The sequence below is a fragment of the Symphalangus syndactylus genome, chromosome 20 (assembly GCF_028878055.3).
Source record: "Symphalangus syndactylus isolate Jambi chromosome 20, NHGRI_mSymSyn1-v2.1_pri, whole genome shotgun sequence".
In the NCBI taxonomy this organism is placed as follows: Eukaryota; Metazoa; Chordata; class Mammalia; order Primates; family Hylobatidae; genus Symphalangus; species Symphalangus syndactylus.
The window spans coordinates 27837571-27854619 of record NC_072442.2 but is presented as its reverse complement, the minus strand read 5'-3'; the positions used below and the strand labels follow the sequence as shown (position 1 = coordinate 27854619).

Sequence of the window (17049 nt, the reverse complement as noted above, 5' to 3'; positions counted from 1 at the left end):
CCTTTCTCCTCAGAAGACCTCTGTCAGTGTCTGTTCAGCTAAGGAGGCTATGTTAACATCCCTATCCAGGCTTTTTTTCAAAAGCTTCTCAAAGTTAAATTCTCACTTTGAACTGTAATATAGGAAATTGAGAAAGTGCTAGAACATGTCTCCTGCTTTTTTTTTTTCCCTGAGACAGAGTTTCACTCTTGTTGCCCGTGCTGGAGTTCAATGGCGCGATCTCAGCTCACTGCAACCTCCACCTTGTGGGTTCAAGTGATTCTCGTGCCGCAGGTTCAAGTGATTCTCATGCCTCGGCTTCCTGAGTAGCTGGGATTACAGGTGTGCGCCACCATGCCTGGCTAATTTTTTGTATTTTTAGTAGAAACAGGGTTTCACCATGTTGGCCAGGCTGGTCTCGAACTCCTAACCTCAGGCAATCTGCCCGCCTTGGCCTCCCAAAGTGCTGGGATTACAGGCGTGAGCCACTGCACCCGGCCTGTCTCTTGCTTTTTTAAGAAAAAAATTAAATCATCTTTGCAAACTGGGATACCTTTAAGAAAATAGTTCTTTCTGCTACTGTCTGTTTTTAAAAGTTGAGCAAATTCCTTTTCTTTGCACAGTGTGCAGAGTGTCAAAATGCCAATCAATTTAGTTTCAGCTCAATTTAATTCTTTACTCTCCACTGTCGGGAAACAAGGCTCTAGGGAGCAAGCTCTCTGTACCCACGCATCTAGGAATTCAAAAATGATTTCAAATTAGATTGAGCAGCATGAAATAAACTAAGTTAGTTTTCTACTCTACATGAAGTCAGAAGGGGCTTTCTGTAAAAAAACAAATTTTGCACAAAGGCCCTGAAGAAAAACTGCTGCCTTTCTTTACATTCTTGCTTGAGTTGGAAGATTTGAAATTAGCTTTGTCATGTCATTTGCTGACCATTTCAAGATTCAAAATATGAATATTCTAAAATGTTGGCTCTTGACAACATTAGCTATGACCAAATTAAGTTTTTGTAGGATGACACATTAATAGTATTAAAAATGCTTAAGTAGAAATTGCTTGAGGTACTTCCATTACTGTGTATCTATGTATCCCTTATGGTATAATCACTGTAAAACAGTGAAAACTGGGCCGGGCGCGGTGGCTCAAGCCTGTAATCCTAGCACTTTGGGAGGCCGAGGTGGGCGGATCACGAGGTCAGGAGTTCGAGACCATCCTGGCCAACATAGTGAAACCCTGTCTCTACTAAAAATACAAAAAAATTAGCAGGGCGTGGTGGTGGGCGCCTGTAGTCCCAGCCACTCAGGAGGCTGAGGCAGGAGAATGGCGTGAACCCGGGAGGCGGAGCTTGCAGTGAGCTGAGATGGTGCCACTGCACTCCAGCCTGGGGGACAGAGCCAGACTCTGACTCAAAAAAAAAAAAAAAAAAAAAAACAAAAAAACAGTGAAAACTGGAGACTTACATGCTGACCTAACTGTATTCCAGGACAGACCTGAAGGTGTGCTGAAATGCGAATGAAGGATGTAGTAGATATGTTTTTGCTGCTGTGACAAAATTTCTTGGTGTTTTTTTTTTTTTTTTTTGAGACAGAGTCTGGCTCTGTCGCCCAGGCTGGAGTGCAGTGGCACGATCTCAGCTCACTGCAACCTCCGCCTCCCGGGTTCACACCATTCTCCCACCTCAGCCTCCCGAGTAGCTGGGGACTACTGGCGCCCACCACCACGCCTGGCTAATTTTTTATATTTTTTAGTAGAGATGGGGCTTCACCGTGTTAGCCAGGATGGTCTCGATCTCCTGACCTCGTGATCCGCCCGCCTCAGCCTCCCAAAGTGCTGGGATTATAGGCGTGAGCCACTGCGCCCGGCCTGACAAAATTTCAACATGAGTAAATCACTTGAACTGATGCCAAAAGCAATGTGCTATAAGCCGGGGGACCTAGTCTGTAGTTCTAACATGGTCACTTAGAATAAACTAAGACTGGCCAAGTCCCTTCATCTATAAAATGGGATAGCAAAACCCTAAGGAAATGTCCCTAGATCTGTTCTTATGAGAGTTGGGAAATTTTGAGAAAGGAATCTCATCCTTCTGGAGAATCCTGAGAAAATGTATTTAATCCAGTTAAGATAAACAGTCACCTAATGCAAAGCAGTAGAGCCCAGTAGTTAAAAACTCTGGCCTTGGAATTAACAGGCCAGGTTTGGATCATACTGCAACCATTGGCTATGAATTTCAGTTACTTAGTCTTTGGCTCAGTACTTGGCACTTAATTTAGGAAGTTATCGTGAGGATTAATTAATTTATATAAAGTACTTAAAAGAGTGCCTGGCACAAAAATTTACTCTTTCGCTTTAATGTCTGGCAGCTTGAAGGTAAGACTCACTGTGCACCTTAGTTTATTCACTGAGAAAATGAAAATGTTTAGATTAGAGATTATCCTCTATGCTCTTTTCCACAAATCTGAAAAATAGCTAAAGTGGACAACATTAGAAAGTGGCAATGATGCTGATATCAGAAGTTCCAGATTCTAGCTGCTTTGTCTATGGGCAAACCTTAATCTATCCTAGCCCTATTTTCTTTAATCTTAAACAGAGGTAATGTTTACCTCATGGGCTGATTAAGATACAGGGACAAAAGGCTGGGCATGGTGGCTTATGCCTGTAATGTCAGCATTTTGGGAGGCCGAGGTGGGTGGATCACTTGAGGTCAGGAGTTAAAGACCAGCCTGGCCAACATGGTGAAACTCCTTCTCTATTAAAAATATAAAAATTAGCCAGGCGTGCTGGTGGGCGCCTGTAATCTCAGCTACTCGGGAGGCTGAGGCAGGAGAATTGCTTAAACCTGGGAGGTGGATGTTGCAGTGAGCCAAGATCGCACTGTTGCACTCCAGCCTGGGTGACAGAGTGAGACTCTGTCTCCACAAAAAAAAAAAAAAAAAAAGATACAGGGACAAAAGTACTTTGTGAACAACACCAAATTCAAATTTATTATTATTATTATCATCATCATCCATAAATTGGTCAGTCAGCTTTCAATAATAGAAAGCTAATCCTATTTGTTTTCTTTCATTACCCTGAAGTTGACAAATGAATGAATGAACATTAAAATACCTGTCTGGGCACAGTGGCTCACACCTGTAATCCTAGCACTTTGGGAGGCGGAGGCAGGAGAATTGCTTGAGCCCAGGAGTTTGAGACCAGCCTGGGTAAGATAGTGAGACCCCGTCTCATTAAAAAAATAAAAATAATGCAGGAGGCTGAGGCAGGAGAATCGCTTGAACCCGGGAAGTGAAGGTTGCAGCGAGCCGAGATCGTGCCACTGCACTCTAGCCGGGGCAACAGAGTGAGACGCTGTTTCAAAAAAATAATAATAATAATAAAGAAAAAAATATATACAAATTTCCCCTATGTACCACCATTTCATCCAGGAAGTCTTTACTAGGATTGTTTGCCAGATAGTTTTACGTTAACTCAGTATTACCATCTGTAGTAATGTGAGATGTGCAGTGCTTAATTTTTGTATTTTTAAAGCTTTCATGTAATAGCTTTAACTTACGTAATTTTAGTTTTAAAATACTTAGTCATAAGAAAAAATGATTATACCACAGGACCTATTTGTATTTTTATGTTTTCTCTAAGGGCGTGATGTAGAAAAATAAACAGTAAGTTAATCCCCTGAGTATCAAAAGGAAGAAAATCAACACTTAGAATTACAGAGTAATGCAACATTCTGTCTCCTGTTAATCTGTAAAACACTAGGACAAAATGTCAAGATAATATCTGAATTTTCACCAAGAGGTATCTTACTACACTTAGTCAATGGCATTCTTTATATAATACAATAAACCAAACTCTGTAAACAAAGGCATTTAAAAGCAATCATGTTTTGCAATCACCATGTGGCTAATTTTTTAAAAAAGAATATCTGACCATAGTTTTAAACACTGGATTAAGCAATGTCACTGAAACTTTATAGTCTTTTCCATGGAACTTTTCCTCCATAAGAGCAATGGAAAACACTGAAAAGATCTGCCTATCAACTCTAGGAGAGGTGATCTCTAAGGCATTCATCCCCTCTTTGGTCTTAAGCACCATATGCTCCTGTAGGAAGAGATGCTGAAATGCTGCTTTCTTCAGGTTACAAAAGCCCCAAACTCTATTGTTTAGTAAAAATAATAGGTATTTACAGATCACTTTTCACATCAAACACACTTTACAAAACATTTAACCATTTAGTCCCCACTTTATCTCTTTAAACATTTTCTTTTTTCTTTTTATTTTTTTCAGACCTCTCAGGGATGAAACATTTTATTTTTTAAACTAGTTTTTTTAAAAATAACATTAACGCATGCTGAATGCTTAAATCTTTATAGAATTCGGAAAGGTAAAATGAAAGTCACCATTCTCATTCTCATCGTCTTACTCCCAGAGATGATTGTTATTAATGTTTCCAGAAATTTTGCTTGTATATGCAAACAGCAATATATTGTAGCTGCTCTTTAAGAAGCACACATGCACACACACACACACACACCCACACACACACACACACAGAATTATACATATTATTCTGCTTGCATTTCCCCCTACTTATCACTATACCTTAGACGTTTTTCCATGTTATTGTAAATCTCCCTCATTCTTTTAAAGGAGTATAAGGCATTTTATTATACAATCATATATAATCTATTTAAATAGTCCTTTACTTATGGGCATTTAAGTTGTTTCCAGTCTTTACTGTTATATACAATATCACTATGAACATGTGTTTGTATAATTTTTGTTCATGTCATGACAAGGATATTGAAAAAAATATTTGTGCATACATGTGAATATACTTGTTGGATCAATACCTAGGGGTGGAATTGGCAGTTTGAAATATTTTAAACATCTTAGGACTTGGTAGATATTATCAAACTGCCTTCCTAAAGAGTTTAGTTTTTTATTTTCCTGTGCGTTATTAGTGTCTCCTGCTACTCCATGATCTATTAAATTAACTCAGCGCCCAAGATGCTCTTCTATACCCCGTCTTTTACACATTACATTAAAAGCTAAAAATATATATATTAGAAAAGTAAAATATGCTTATGGAAATAAACTAGAAAATTGATAAAGAAAAATATTATGAGGAAGTATATTATGGATTATTTTTTCCAAAGAACTACTTAAACAAGATAAATGTAAATTTTTTTTTTTTTTTTTTTTTGAGACAGGGTCTCGCTCTGTCATCCAGACTGGAGTGCAGTGGCGCAATCACAGCTCACTGCATTCTTAACTGCCTAGCCTCAAGCAGTTCTTCTGGCTCAACTTCCAAGTAGCTGAGACTGCGGGCATGTGACACCACGCCTGTTGAGACGAGGTCTTGCCATGTTGCCCAGGCTGGTTTCAAACTTCTAGGCTCAAGCGATCCTCCTGCCTTGGCCTCCCAAAGTGTGGAGACTACAGGTATGAATCATCATGCCTGGCTGGTAAATGTAATTCTTAAGCTACTTTGAAGATAATATAATTTTAAATTCAGAAAATTTTAAAATTATTTACTTCTATTTTAGGAATATATTGGAGCTTTTCTATAAATTCAGAAGATATTTTAAGATCTGTTCAATGATAATGTTGTAGAACTTATTAACATTATAGGTGAATGAACCTAATGTGGCCTAATACCATCAGTGTCCTAGAATGTAGTAAGACAGAGATAGAAAAATGGGAAGTGATTTTGGCAGTAACAAAGAATGGAGGCTAAAAGAGCCAAGAAGGTTTTGAAAATAAAATAACTGAAATTTTTGAGCTGACATTCAGTGTGTGTCAGGTGCTCTATTAAGAGTTTACATGGCCAGGTGTGGTGGCTCACACCTGTAATCCTAGCACTTTGGGAGGCAGAGGCAGGAGGATCCCTTAACACCAGGAACTGGAGACCAGCCTGGGCAACATAGGGAGACCCTATCTCTGTAAAAAATAAAAAATAATAAAAAAATAGAGTTTACATGCACTATCTCACGTAATTCTTATAAACAATCCTATGATTCTATTATTATCTCTGTGAGGCTCAGAGAGGTTAAATAATTTGCCTAAGCTTATACAGCAGTATTTCAAATCCAGCCAGTTATTCTGGCTCCAGAACCTTCTTTCTTAAACAGTATTCTATATTGTCTCCATGATGATGGAGGTTCATTACAGATTTAAACTGAAAAGGTCTATTGCCAACAGGGAGAAAGAACTCTTGGGGACCTTAAATACCTACCTGACTGCACCTGGTATTTTCTTATCTACTTGATCCTACTTATGCCTAGCAGGTTCTGACAATAATAGGGACATAACCTGGTACTAAATATAGCAGTAAGATGATCTTTTGGCTGCTATATACCATCCTCTTGCTACCAGATCCTTTAGAACTCTGTATTTCAAACTTGTATTCATCACATTTTCCAAAGCACTTATATCTAAAGATATTTTTGTTTTTGTAGTTTTTACACAACATCCTACATGAAGGAGGCATTTAATGTATTTGTGAATGATGATGGCATCACCATCATCATACTTGATGTTTAAAATAAACCTACTAGCTGGGCCGGTATTATCATTCCTTGTTATAGTTAAGGAAAAAGATGAATCAGACTAACATTGAGTTGATAAGAAGCCTAGATTCTAGGTTTATCAGATATGTCCAATTCATTCTACATATTATTGACAGATTAACTAAATTCAGTTTGACTAATCTTGAATACCTGTATGCCAGGCACTATGTTACATGCTGATTATCAAAATGAATGAGTTAAATAACTTTTACCCTAATTCCCTACTCAAACTCCCCAAATACTTCTCTATTCCCTTTCAGATCAAGTCTAAACTCTTCCTTCTAGCCTTCAGATCCACCATAATTTAAATCCTACTATAATCCAGTCATTACAGCATATAATCCTCAACTTCATCCTTTCTCTAACACAGTGTATCAGTGTAACTACCTTTCTAAACAAATTTTTGCTATATTTAGTTTTTTTTTTTTTTTTTTTTTTTTTACAGAGTCTCACTCTATTACCTAGGCTGGAGTACGGTGGTGCGATCTCTGCTCACTGCAACCTCTGCCTCCTGGGTTCATGCCTCAACCTCCTGAGTAGCTGGAATTACAGGCTGGAGCCACCACCCCCGGCTAATTTTTGTATTTTTGGTAGAGACGAGGTTTCGCCACCTTGGCCAGGCTGGTCTTGAACTCCTGACCTCCAGTGATCTGCCTGCCTTGGCCTCCCAAAGTGCTGGGATTACAGGCGTGGGCCACCTTGCCCAGCCTAATTAGATTATTTCTATCCTGTCCTTCTATATTCAAGTCTCATTCTCTTTTTTTATAATTAAGTCACTTTTTCAAGATGGCTTGCTCTGTCACCCAGGCTGGGGTGCAGTGGCATGATCTTTGATCACTGCAACCTCTGCCTCCCAGGTTCAAGCGATTCTCATACCTCAGCCTCCTGAGTAGCTGGGACTACAGGTGTGCACCACCATGCCCAGCTAATTTTTGTATTTTTAGTAGAGATGAGGTTTCACCATGTTGGCCTGACTGGTCTCGAACTCCTGACCTCAGGTGATCTGCCCACCTTGGCCTCCTAAAGTGCTGGGATGACAGGTGTGAGCCACCGTGCCGGGCCCAAGTCTTATTCTCCTATGTTCAAATTGTTCCCATTCTGAGACCACTTCTATTCAGCCTTTCAGGTTTTCCATGTATAACATATTTTTCAGACCTAGTTTAATTCTCAGCTCTTTCAATAATCACAAACTTTACAGTGTTTTCATATCTATCTTCACTTAATTCTAATTAAAATCCTGTGTAAGTAAGGAGAGCTAACTAGGATTATCAGCTTTATTTTACAGATGAGGAAACTAAGGCTCTGAAATTAAGGGACCTGCCCAAACTTACATAGTAAGTGTCAGAGCTAGGATTTGAACCTACGTCTTCTGATTAAGTCCAGTGATCAATTCCTGGTTTATAGTATGCTGTGACACTTTTCTAAGTCCTCTAGAATTTATAATCTATATTACGTTATTCAAAGTCTTATTTTCTATCCTCTATTTTGTGGCACATAATGCATATTTACATAGACAACAATTAGAGCATATTTATTTGTTGTCCTCTAATTGCTGCCTATATAACTTATCTCTCTACTGGAGCAAATCAGACACTGTAACTGTTTTGTGGACTTTATATAGCCTAGCACAGTGCTATGTGGGTCATAAGCACTAAATACATCCTGGTTAGATGACTGATCCTTTGCACTACATCACTTTATATCTTTCTTAAGATATATCATCTTTCTTTCACACACACATTATGTTCTAGTAAATATTTCCTTAAAGAATCAATACATTAATAATGGAAGTTCTTTTTCCCCGGGAGCACTGCCTCACTAAATAAGGAGCAGCCCTTAAGACTCCTTTTCACCGCCTTTCATCTCTCTCTTGCTGCCTCTTGTTCTTTGGATAGATACCTCCTTCACACACAGAATTCAGTAGAGGGCCTGAAACACAACCTAGTAAGTAGGTAAGGGTTTTATTTTTATTTTCAAGCCTGCTCTAGACTTTCAGGAGCCAAAAGTTCAAATCACAGCAGGATTGATTCAGCCCTTTCACAAGAGAATTTAGTACTATGCAGTTTGTTTAGGATGGTCAAGTTTCCAGGCCCTGGCAGAGCAGCATCATTATCTCTCTAAGCCTTCGTGTATCAACTTCCCTGGCCATATTTCACTTTCTATGTCTTTCTTCTCTGAAATCAGGTGAACATGCAAAATCAGACACTTACACAATTATACACTTTTCAACAACCACGTCAAATATGTTCAAGAATTTACCACAACATTGGAAGTTGTTTTTTCTCTCTGGATTAGATAAAACCAACAAGTATGCAAAAATTAACTCCTCAATCCTTAGTAGAAAGGGGGCACTATTTATCATTCTTCAGCTAGTACATCAACTAACTGAGAAAAGATGTTTTTTCTTTTTTTTCCAGATTCTATTCAGTCCACCTCACAGCAACCTAAAAGGATAGATGGGCAGATGTTATCCTCAGTTTACAAAATGAGGAAATTGAGGGCTACCATAGTGTGAGGTGAGACGGAACTAAAATCAGGTCTTTTTTTTTTTTTTTTTTTTTTTTTTTGAGGTGGTGTCTCGCTCTGTCACCCTGGCTGGAGTGCAGTAGCGGGATCTCGGCTCACTGCAAACTCTGCCTTCCGAGTTCACGCCATTCTTCTGCCTCAGCTTCCCGAGTAGCTGGGACTACAGGTGCCTGCCACCATGCCCGGCTAATTTTTTGTATTTTTAGTAGAGACAGGGTTTCACCGTGTTAGCCAAAAGTCAGGTCTTCTTACTCTTACTTAATTGCTCTTTCTCTCTGTGGTGGTTAATTTTAGGTATCAGTGTAACTGGATTACAAAATACCTACAGAACTGGTAAAGTATTACTTCTGGGTATGTCTCTGAGGCTGTTTCCAGAGAAGATTGGCATGTGAGTTGGTGGACTGAGTGGGGAAGATCCAGTCTCAATGTAAGCAGGTACCAACCAATCTACCTGGGCCACGGGCCGAGATAGAACATAAAAGGAGAAAAAAGCTTTCCTCTCTCCTCCTGGAGCTAGGATACTCTTCTCCTCCTGCCTTTGGACATCAGAACTCCAGGCTCTCTGGACTTGGGACTCCAGGACTTACTCCAGTGAACCCCTCCAGGTCTTCAGGTCTTTGGCATTTGACTGAAAATTACTCTAAAGGCTTCCCTGGCTCTGAGGCTTTTGGACTTGGACTGAGCCACACTACCAGTATCCTGGTGTCTCCAGCTTGCAGATGGCCAGTCATGGGACTTCTCAGCTTCCATAATTGCGTGAGCCAATTCCCCGTCTGTCCGTCCGTCCGTCCATCCATCCATCCATCCATCCATCATCCACCCATCCATCCATCCATCATCCACCCATCCATCCTATTAGTTCTGTCTCTCTGGAAAACTCTAATGTATCCTCTATTACTCTGCTGGACGTCCAGACTTCCCTTGATGACCCCTTTGTATATAAAAAGAAAATCAACACTGCACACTTGGAATCCTACCTAACTAAACAGGAAGACTAAATTGGAACTGAGTTTCTATCCATAGAAATAATATTACAATGTAGAAAAGAAAAGGGGTCCTATTCCTTGTCATTACACAGTAGAATAGAAAATATATATTTAAAACTCATATACATTTTTTTTGTTTAATTACATTTTAAAAAACATTTTAATTTTACCTGGGAAATCTTTTGTTTTTCAGAAATCTTGTTTTCTAAGCACCTCATGAAAAGATGGCAAACATTTTGACTCTCTTTTCTGAAGACCAATATTCTACAAATAATACTAATCTTCAACATCTTAGTTTTATTAAATGCTCTTTAATTTCACTTTGTAAGATTTCTCCATCAGATGGTTTACACATCATCTTTTGAGATTATTAAATATGAATTTTGTTAAAGTGATATGAAGATATTGGCAGTTTGAGAGATCATTTGGGTTACTTTTATTTATTTATTTATTTATTTATTTATTTATTTATTTATTTATTTATTTTTAGATGGAGTTTTGCTCTTGTTGCTCAGGCTGGAGTGCAATGGCATGATCTCGGCTCACCACAACCTCCACCTCCTGGGTTCAAGCAGGAGCAATTCTCCTGTCTCAGCCTCCCGAGTAGCTGGGATTACAGGCATGTGCCACCACGCTTGACTAATTTTTAGTAGAGATGGGGTTTCTCCATGTTGGTCAGGCTGTTCTCGAACTCCTGACCTGAGGTGATCCATCTGCCTTGGCCTCCCAAAGTGTTGGGTTTACAGGTGTGAGCCACCGTGCCCAGCCATTTGGGTTATAATAGGAATCTTTCCATAGTGTCTGTTTCCTTTAAAATATATTTAAGACATAAACGTATGCATAAGGAGCATATACATACGTTTCAAGGTGAGAAAAACCATGTATATAAGGAGTTCCTAAAGTTTATACTGTTTAAACTCATAAACATAAGATCAGAAGAGACAAAAAACAAAAACTTGACCTTATACTAAACTCAGCAGTTCTGAATTGTGTTCATAATAAACCTTTCCTAATAGCCTTTTACTTTTTCATCCAAAACAAGTAACTTGTAGTGAACAAGAAGGAAAGTACGTTAACTTAATTTTTTTTTTTTTTTTTGAGATTGAGTTTTGCTCTTGTTGCCCAGGCTGGAGTGCAATGGCGGGATCTTGGCTCACTGCAACCTCTGCCTCCTGGGTTCAAGCAATTCTCCTGCCTCAGCCTCCCAGGTAGCTAGGATTACAGGTATACACCACCATGCCTGGCTAATTTTGTATTTTTTAGTAGAGACGGGGTTTCACCATGCTGGTCAGGCTGGTCTTGAACTCTTGACCTCAGGTGATCCGCTCGCCTTGGCCTCCCAAAGTGTTGGGATTACAGGCATAAGCCACTGCACCCAGCCTATTAACTTAATTTTTTAAAGTTTCCTGCATACTTCGTGGAGGAAAGTGAGATTCTGATTTTGGGGGTTGGGACTGGAGAGTAGAGAAGTGGATAAGAATGATGGGCAAAACTTTGGTTCTTATATATATGCTGCTGCTTTTTTAAAAATGAAGTTTTTATTCAGTTGGGAAAATCATACTGGGAGAGGGTAACAGTACTATAAAAAGTTAATCATCCGGTCATGAATTACATTTAAAACTGTAAGGTCCAGGATGGCAAGAGCAGCAAGAAGATCAACATTGCCAACTGTGGACAACTCGAATAAGTTTGACTTGTGTTTCACCTTAACCACCACATCATTCCTTCTGTAGCTCAGGAGAGCACCCCTCCACCCCATTTGCTCGTAGTATCCTATACTCGTTGTGCTCTCACTGCAGTTCCCTCTGGGTTCCATGTTTTCCTTGTTCCCTTCCATGCCTAGCTGGATTGCAGAGTTAAGTTTATGATTATGAAATAAAAACCAAATAACAAACAAAACAAAACTGTAAGGTGCCTATTGCTATACAAACTTCCCTAGTTTCAATTTATACATTTATCACTCATTTACTCAGTAATTTAACAATTAGGTAATTCATGCCTATTAATTGCCAGGGCTTGGATTGGACCTTGAAGATAAAAAATGAAGAATGCATGAGATCTGGCAGCCTAGAAGGGAGGCAAACTGGAGTGTGAAAAATGAAGTCCTTCTTTCCTTTTCTTTCTTTTTTTTTTTTTTTTTTGAGACAGGGTCTGGCTCTAGCGCCCATGCTGAAGTGCACTGGTGCAATCTCGGCTCGCCTCAACCTCTGTCTCCCAGGCTCAAGTGATCCTCTTGCCTTAGCCTCCCATATTATGAACTTTTCATTAGTAGATTTATTCACCAAATTGATATACAACAGAACTGCAAATAATACAGTTCTAGAACAGAATTAGCAGCAAATTCACTAAAACTTTTTTCTTTTAATCAGTGAGGAAACCATCCTGTGAATGTCATTTTTTGAGGATGTATAGCTGTCTTTTATTTGTAGGTTCTGGTTTTCTTTATTCATAGAAAAGAAAGTCCTCTCCTGATCTGAATGTATGCATTCAAACTTATTCCTTAGGTTTAACGTTGGCGGTTTCATTTTGTAGGGTAGGGACTTATCCTGAGACAATGGTCTTGTTAAGTTGGTAAAGCCATTCCATTACAAGTCATCAGTACTCTATCTGTGCCCTTGAGTTTTTCACAACATGAGTTGGTTTTAATTTTAAACATAATCTGAAAAAAATTCTTCAAATGCTTCAAATACTCTGCATTCCAGGGAAGACATCAGACCTAGCAGGAATCTGGATCATGAGCAGCTTCTAGAATCAGGCTCTGGCTAATAGAATCCACATATCTGCCTGTGTAGACTCCTTCAGTAGCCCCTTGGCATGGTTCTTGCCAAGGTCCTCTGGAGCACTGCTGCTCTGTTGCCCTAAAGGTTGAAGGCCAGTTCAGTACTGAGGAAGGTTCTATTGGTGGTCTCAGCAAAAAGTGATAGCCCAAAGCCCAGCGACTCCTCAGGGTTGGCTCCTTTCATGTGATCCATGTAAATAAAGTAAGAACTTGTTGAGCATGCTCCTCAAGCATGCTGTGATTTAGTCAGCCATCTGAGGTGATACACCTACGGAGTATGCTATTCCTCTAACACTTTGGATTTATCTAGGATCTGTGAGCTGAATAGGTCTCAAGATCTTCCTTCAGGACGTGAGAAAAATATTTTACCACCTCTATGAGGCATGCCCAACACACCGTCTTTAGCTCAAATAATTTACCAACAATCCCAAACTATTTCAGCAGAAGGTTGTGGTCATAAAGAGCCAAGCAAAGAAGGTTTCCAAGTAAAGCTTCCACTGTGATGGACATTACAGTTGTGTTCCACAGACCCACCATACAAAGGCCTACTTAATAATAAAGGGTTGTTCTTGTTTGGTTTATTTTCATTCAAGAATCATTAGTTTTTCTGTCCACCAGCCTTGTAAAGTTGACTTCAGAATCTCTGAGGCCTGCATTGTGGTCTTCGCATGGATCTTTTGGAATTTGATGGGGCGAACAGACACTGACACAAGAAGTTGCAGCCTACAGAGCTGAAAAAGTGGATCTGCATTGTCATGTGGGTGCCATGGAGTTACAGGGGGCTATCAGTGAAGCTTGGAGGTGATGCCACAGCATGGAGCTGTGGCTTCAGTTCCCTCTTGCAGTCTTCCTGACTATGCCTTTTAAAATGGATTAACTTTTAAAAGGATATTTGTACAGCATTTTGCAATTACTGAAAGTAGCCTTTTAATTCAAAAAAGTACAGAAACCACATCTTAGATTGTGGCTAAAATTTTAAATTTATGGCTGGGCGTGGTGGCTCACCCCTGTAATCCCAACACTGTGGGAGGCTGAGGCGGGCAGATCACCTGAAGTCAGGAGTTGAAGACCAGCCTGGCCAACATGGTGAAACCTTGTCTCTACTAAAAATACAAAAATCAGCTGGGCGTGGTGGTGCACATCTGTAATCCCAGCTACTTGGGAGGCTGAGGCAGGAGAATTGCTTGAATCCAGAAGGTGGAGTTTGCAGTGAGCCGAGATCTCACCACTGCACTCCAGCCTGGGTGACAGAGTGACAGAGCGAGACTCCGTCTCAAAAAAAAAAAAAAAAAAATTTAAATTCATTATGATTATCAGCTATTTAATCATTAAATCTTATACCTTACAGCATCAAGTTCTTATTGGAAAGGCCTCCTTGGCTTTAGTAGTTAACACATACATACTTATGGATTATTGAGAATTATTTATTTTGCTGGAGGCAAACTCATATACTTTTAATTACTAGCCCATCCTGTTTAAGGACTCATGCTTTACTTATAAAGTGTTATTCAGGGACAACCTAATAAGAAAATGTATGGTGCATTGAAATAATGAAAATGCACAATTCCGTGGTACCTACATTCATTCTACAAAGAATAAGGACGGAAAGAGAATCTTCCAAGCACCAATCCTTGTCTTTAGAAAATTGAAATGTCATTACAAACAATTCTTTCTACAACCAGCTACTGGTTGATCTTACATTTGATCTGGTGTGCAATGGCTGCAAACAGCAGCCTCCTTGGTGGTGTTTGCAGCCTGTTGCTTGTATGAATTGCCCTAATGGACCTTGGAGACAGCCCTTTCCAATGTATATTCATGCTTCTGACCCTGCACTATCCCCAAACTAGAAAAAACAAAACAAAACCTGATCTGGAGGGTCTTTGAGATAGAGGTCACTGTTGCCACATCCCATCCTGCCTTGCAGCCTGCCATGAGTGAGGGGACAGCAGATGGGAACAGTATCCTCTCAACTGTTCCTCAAGAGTTCTTGACTTTCAGCTCTTTCCCCTCCCATGAAAGGAATTATTCTCTTCTGATATGATTATACTGTTGCCTTTCCCCGTTCCTCTTTCCCCTACTAGAAAAAAAAAAAAAAGTACTGCAATGAATGTGAGAATATTTGTTCTAACATTTTACAGTTTTTCAATGAGAACTGAATTATGAGATATATAAATGTTTTGCATGGTGGAAGAAGGGTAGAGGCCACAATTTCACAGCTACCCAAATCACATTTCTCTTCTAGTAAAGAATTTCTGCCTTAGACCTTTCCCTCTGGAATACAGAATTTCTGCTAAACATTGACCCTGGTAATGAGAGAGAAAGTCCAACTGAAAAGAAAGTATCATGCTCTCTTTTCTCCAAGATGCAATCTGTAAGAATCTATAGTCATAAGTCATGTAGCTGGACAGGCGTGGTGGCTCACGCCTGCAATCCCATCACTTTGGGAGGCTGAGGCGGGAGGATCACCTGAGGTCAGGAGTTCAAGACCAGCCTGGCCAACATGGTAAAACCCCATCTCTACTAAAAATACAAAAATCAGCCGGGCATGGTGATGTGCATCTGTAATCCCAGCTACTCAGGAGGCTGAGGCCGGAGAATTGCTTGAACCCAGGAGGCGGAGGTTGCGGTGAGCCAAGATCACGCCACTGCACTCCAGCCTGGGCGACAAGCGTGAGATTCTGTCTCAAAAATGAAAGAAAGAGAGAGAGAGAGACAGAGAGAGACAGAAAGAGAGAGAGAGAGAGAAAGAAAGAAAGAAAGAAAGAGAAAGAAAGAAGCCAGGTGTGGTGGCAGGCACCTGTAATCCCAGCTACTCGTGAAGCTGAGGCAGGAGAATTGCTTGAATGCTGGAGATGGAGGTTGCAGTGAGCCGAGATCATGCCACTGCACTCTAGCCTGGGTGACAGAGTGAGCCTCCGTCTCCAAAACAAAACAAAACAAAACAAAACAAAAGTAAGTCATGTAGCCAAGAGGATTTTGTTACTACTAAATAATCATTTGAGTTTTTATTAGTCTGGGTTTTCATAATATCCAGGAAAACAACTCTTCCAAAGGTCAATTTGGCAAAATCAAGAATCGAAGGGACATTTACTTTACTTTTGTTTTTCTTATATCATGAATAACATCTAGGGGGGAAAAGTAAAATTATTTACCTACATTTGAAAGATATACCTAATTTTTTTACTAGCGGAAGGAAGGAAGGAAGGAAGGAAGGAAGTGAAGGAGGGAGGGAGGAAGGAAGGCCGGCCAAATTTCATTATGGCTGTGATAATCAGATTTGCTTTTCAAATCAGATTTAAGAAGTATGGCTTTCACAGCCACCAGAAACAGTACACATCAGATAAATATAAAATAGTGTCTGTGAATACATTCTTCAGAAACAAAGAATACTTCAGTGAAATGAAAATTCTTACTGCTGTTAAGTAGCTAGGAAAAGAGCCTTTAAAGGTATACACTTAACCATCCCAGCGAGGCTACTCTGTACGATAGCAGAAATTTAAGAAAATGAGAAGACAGCTCACTACACCCCCTGGTGGCCACCCCCAAACACTTATAAACGGCAGATAGTTCTCTATTCTGTACAGGAAGTGTAACCCACATGGTGGGAGGTGCACAGTCAGGGTGCAGAAAGGCCCGCAGCAAAAGATGAACAGTGGCTGGGCACGGTAGTTTACGCCTGTAATCCCGGCACTTTGGGGTCAGGGGTTCAAGACCAGCCTGGCCAACATGGTGAAACCCTGTCTCTACTAAAAGTACAAAAAATTAGCTGGGCGTGGTGGTGGGCCCTGTAATCCCAGCTACTTGGGGGGCTGAGGCAGGAGAATTGCTTGAACTCAGAAAGTGGAGTGTGCCGAGATCGCCCCATTGCATTCCAGCCTGGGCGACAGAGTGAGACTCTGTCTCAAAAAAAAAAAAAAAAAAAAAAGATGAACAGCTTCAATGTGATCAGTTACAGCCACTTTCTAATAAATAGAAAGCTCTACTTTTGTTTAAAAACAACAACAACAAAACAAAACAACAACTTTGGCTGGGCGCAGTGGCTCACGCCTGTAATCCCAGCACTTTGGGAGGCCGCCGGATCACCTGAGGTCAGTTGTTCGACACCAGTCTGGCCAAAGTGGTGAAATCTCATCTCTACTAAAAATACAAAAATTAGCCGGGCGTGATGGCACGTGCCTGTAATCCCAGCTATTTGGGAGGCTGAGGCAGG

General features: G+C 40.1%; 1 protein-coding gene and 1 pseudogene across 6 annotated transcripts in view; one reads left to right on the top strand and one right to left on the bottom strand.

The window, feature by feature from the left end:
* SSH2 (slingshot protein phosphatase 2) overlaps nucleotides 1–17049 on the bottom strand; it is a 315105-nt gene that overhangs the window by 139877 nt on the left and 158179 nt on the right. The window lies entirely within an intron of this gene.
* On the top strand, nucleotides 14512–14637 carry LOC129470836 (uncharacterized; annotated as a pseudogene).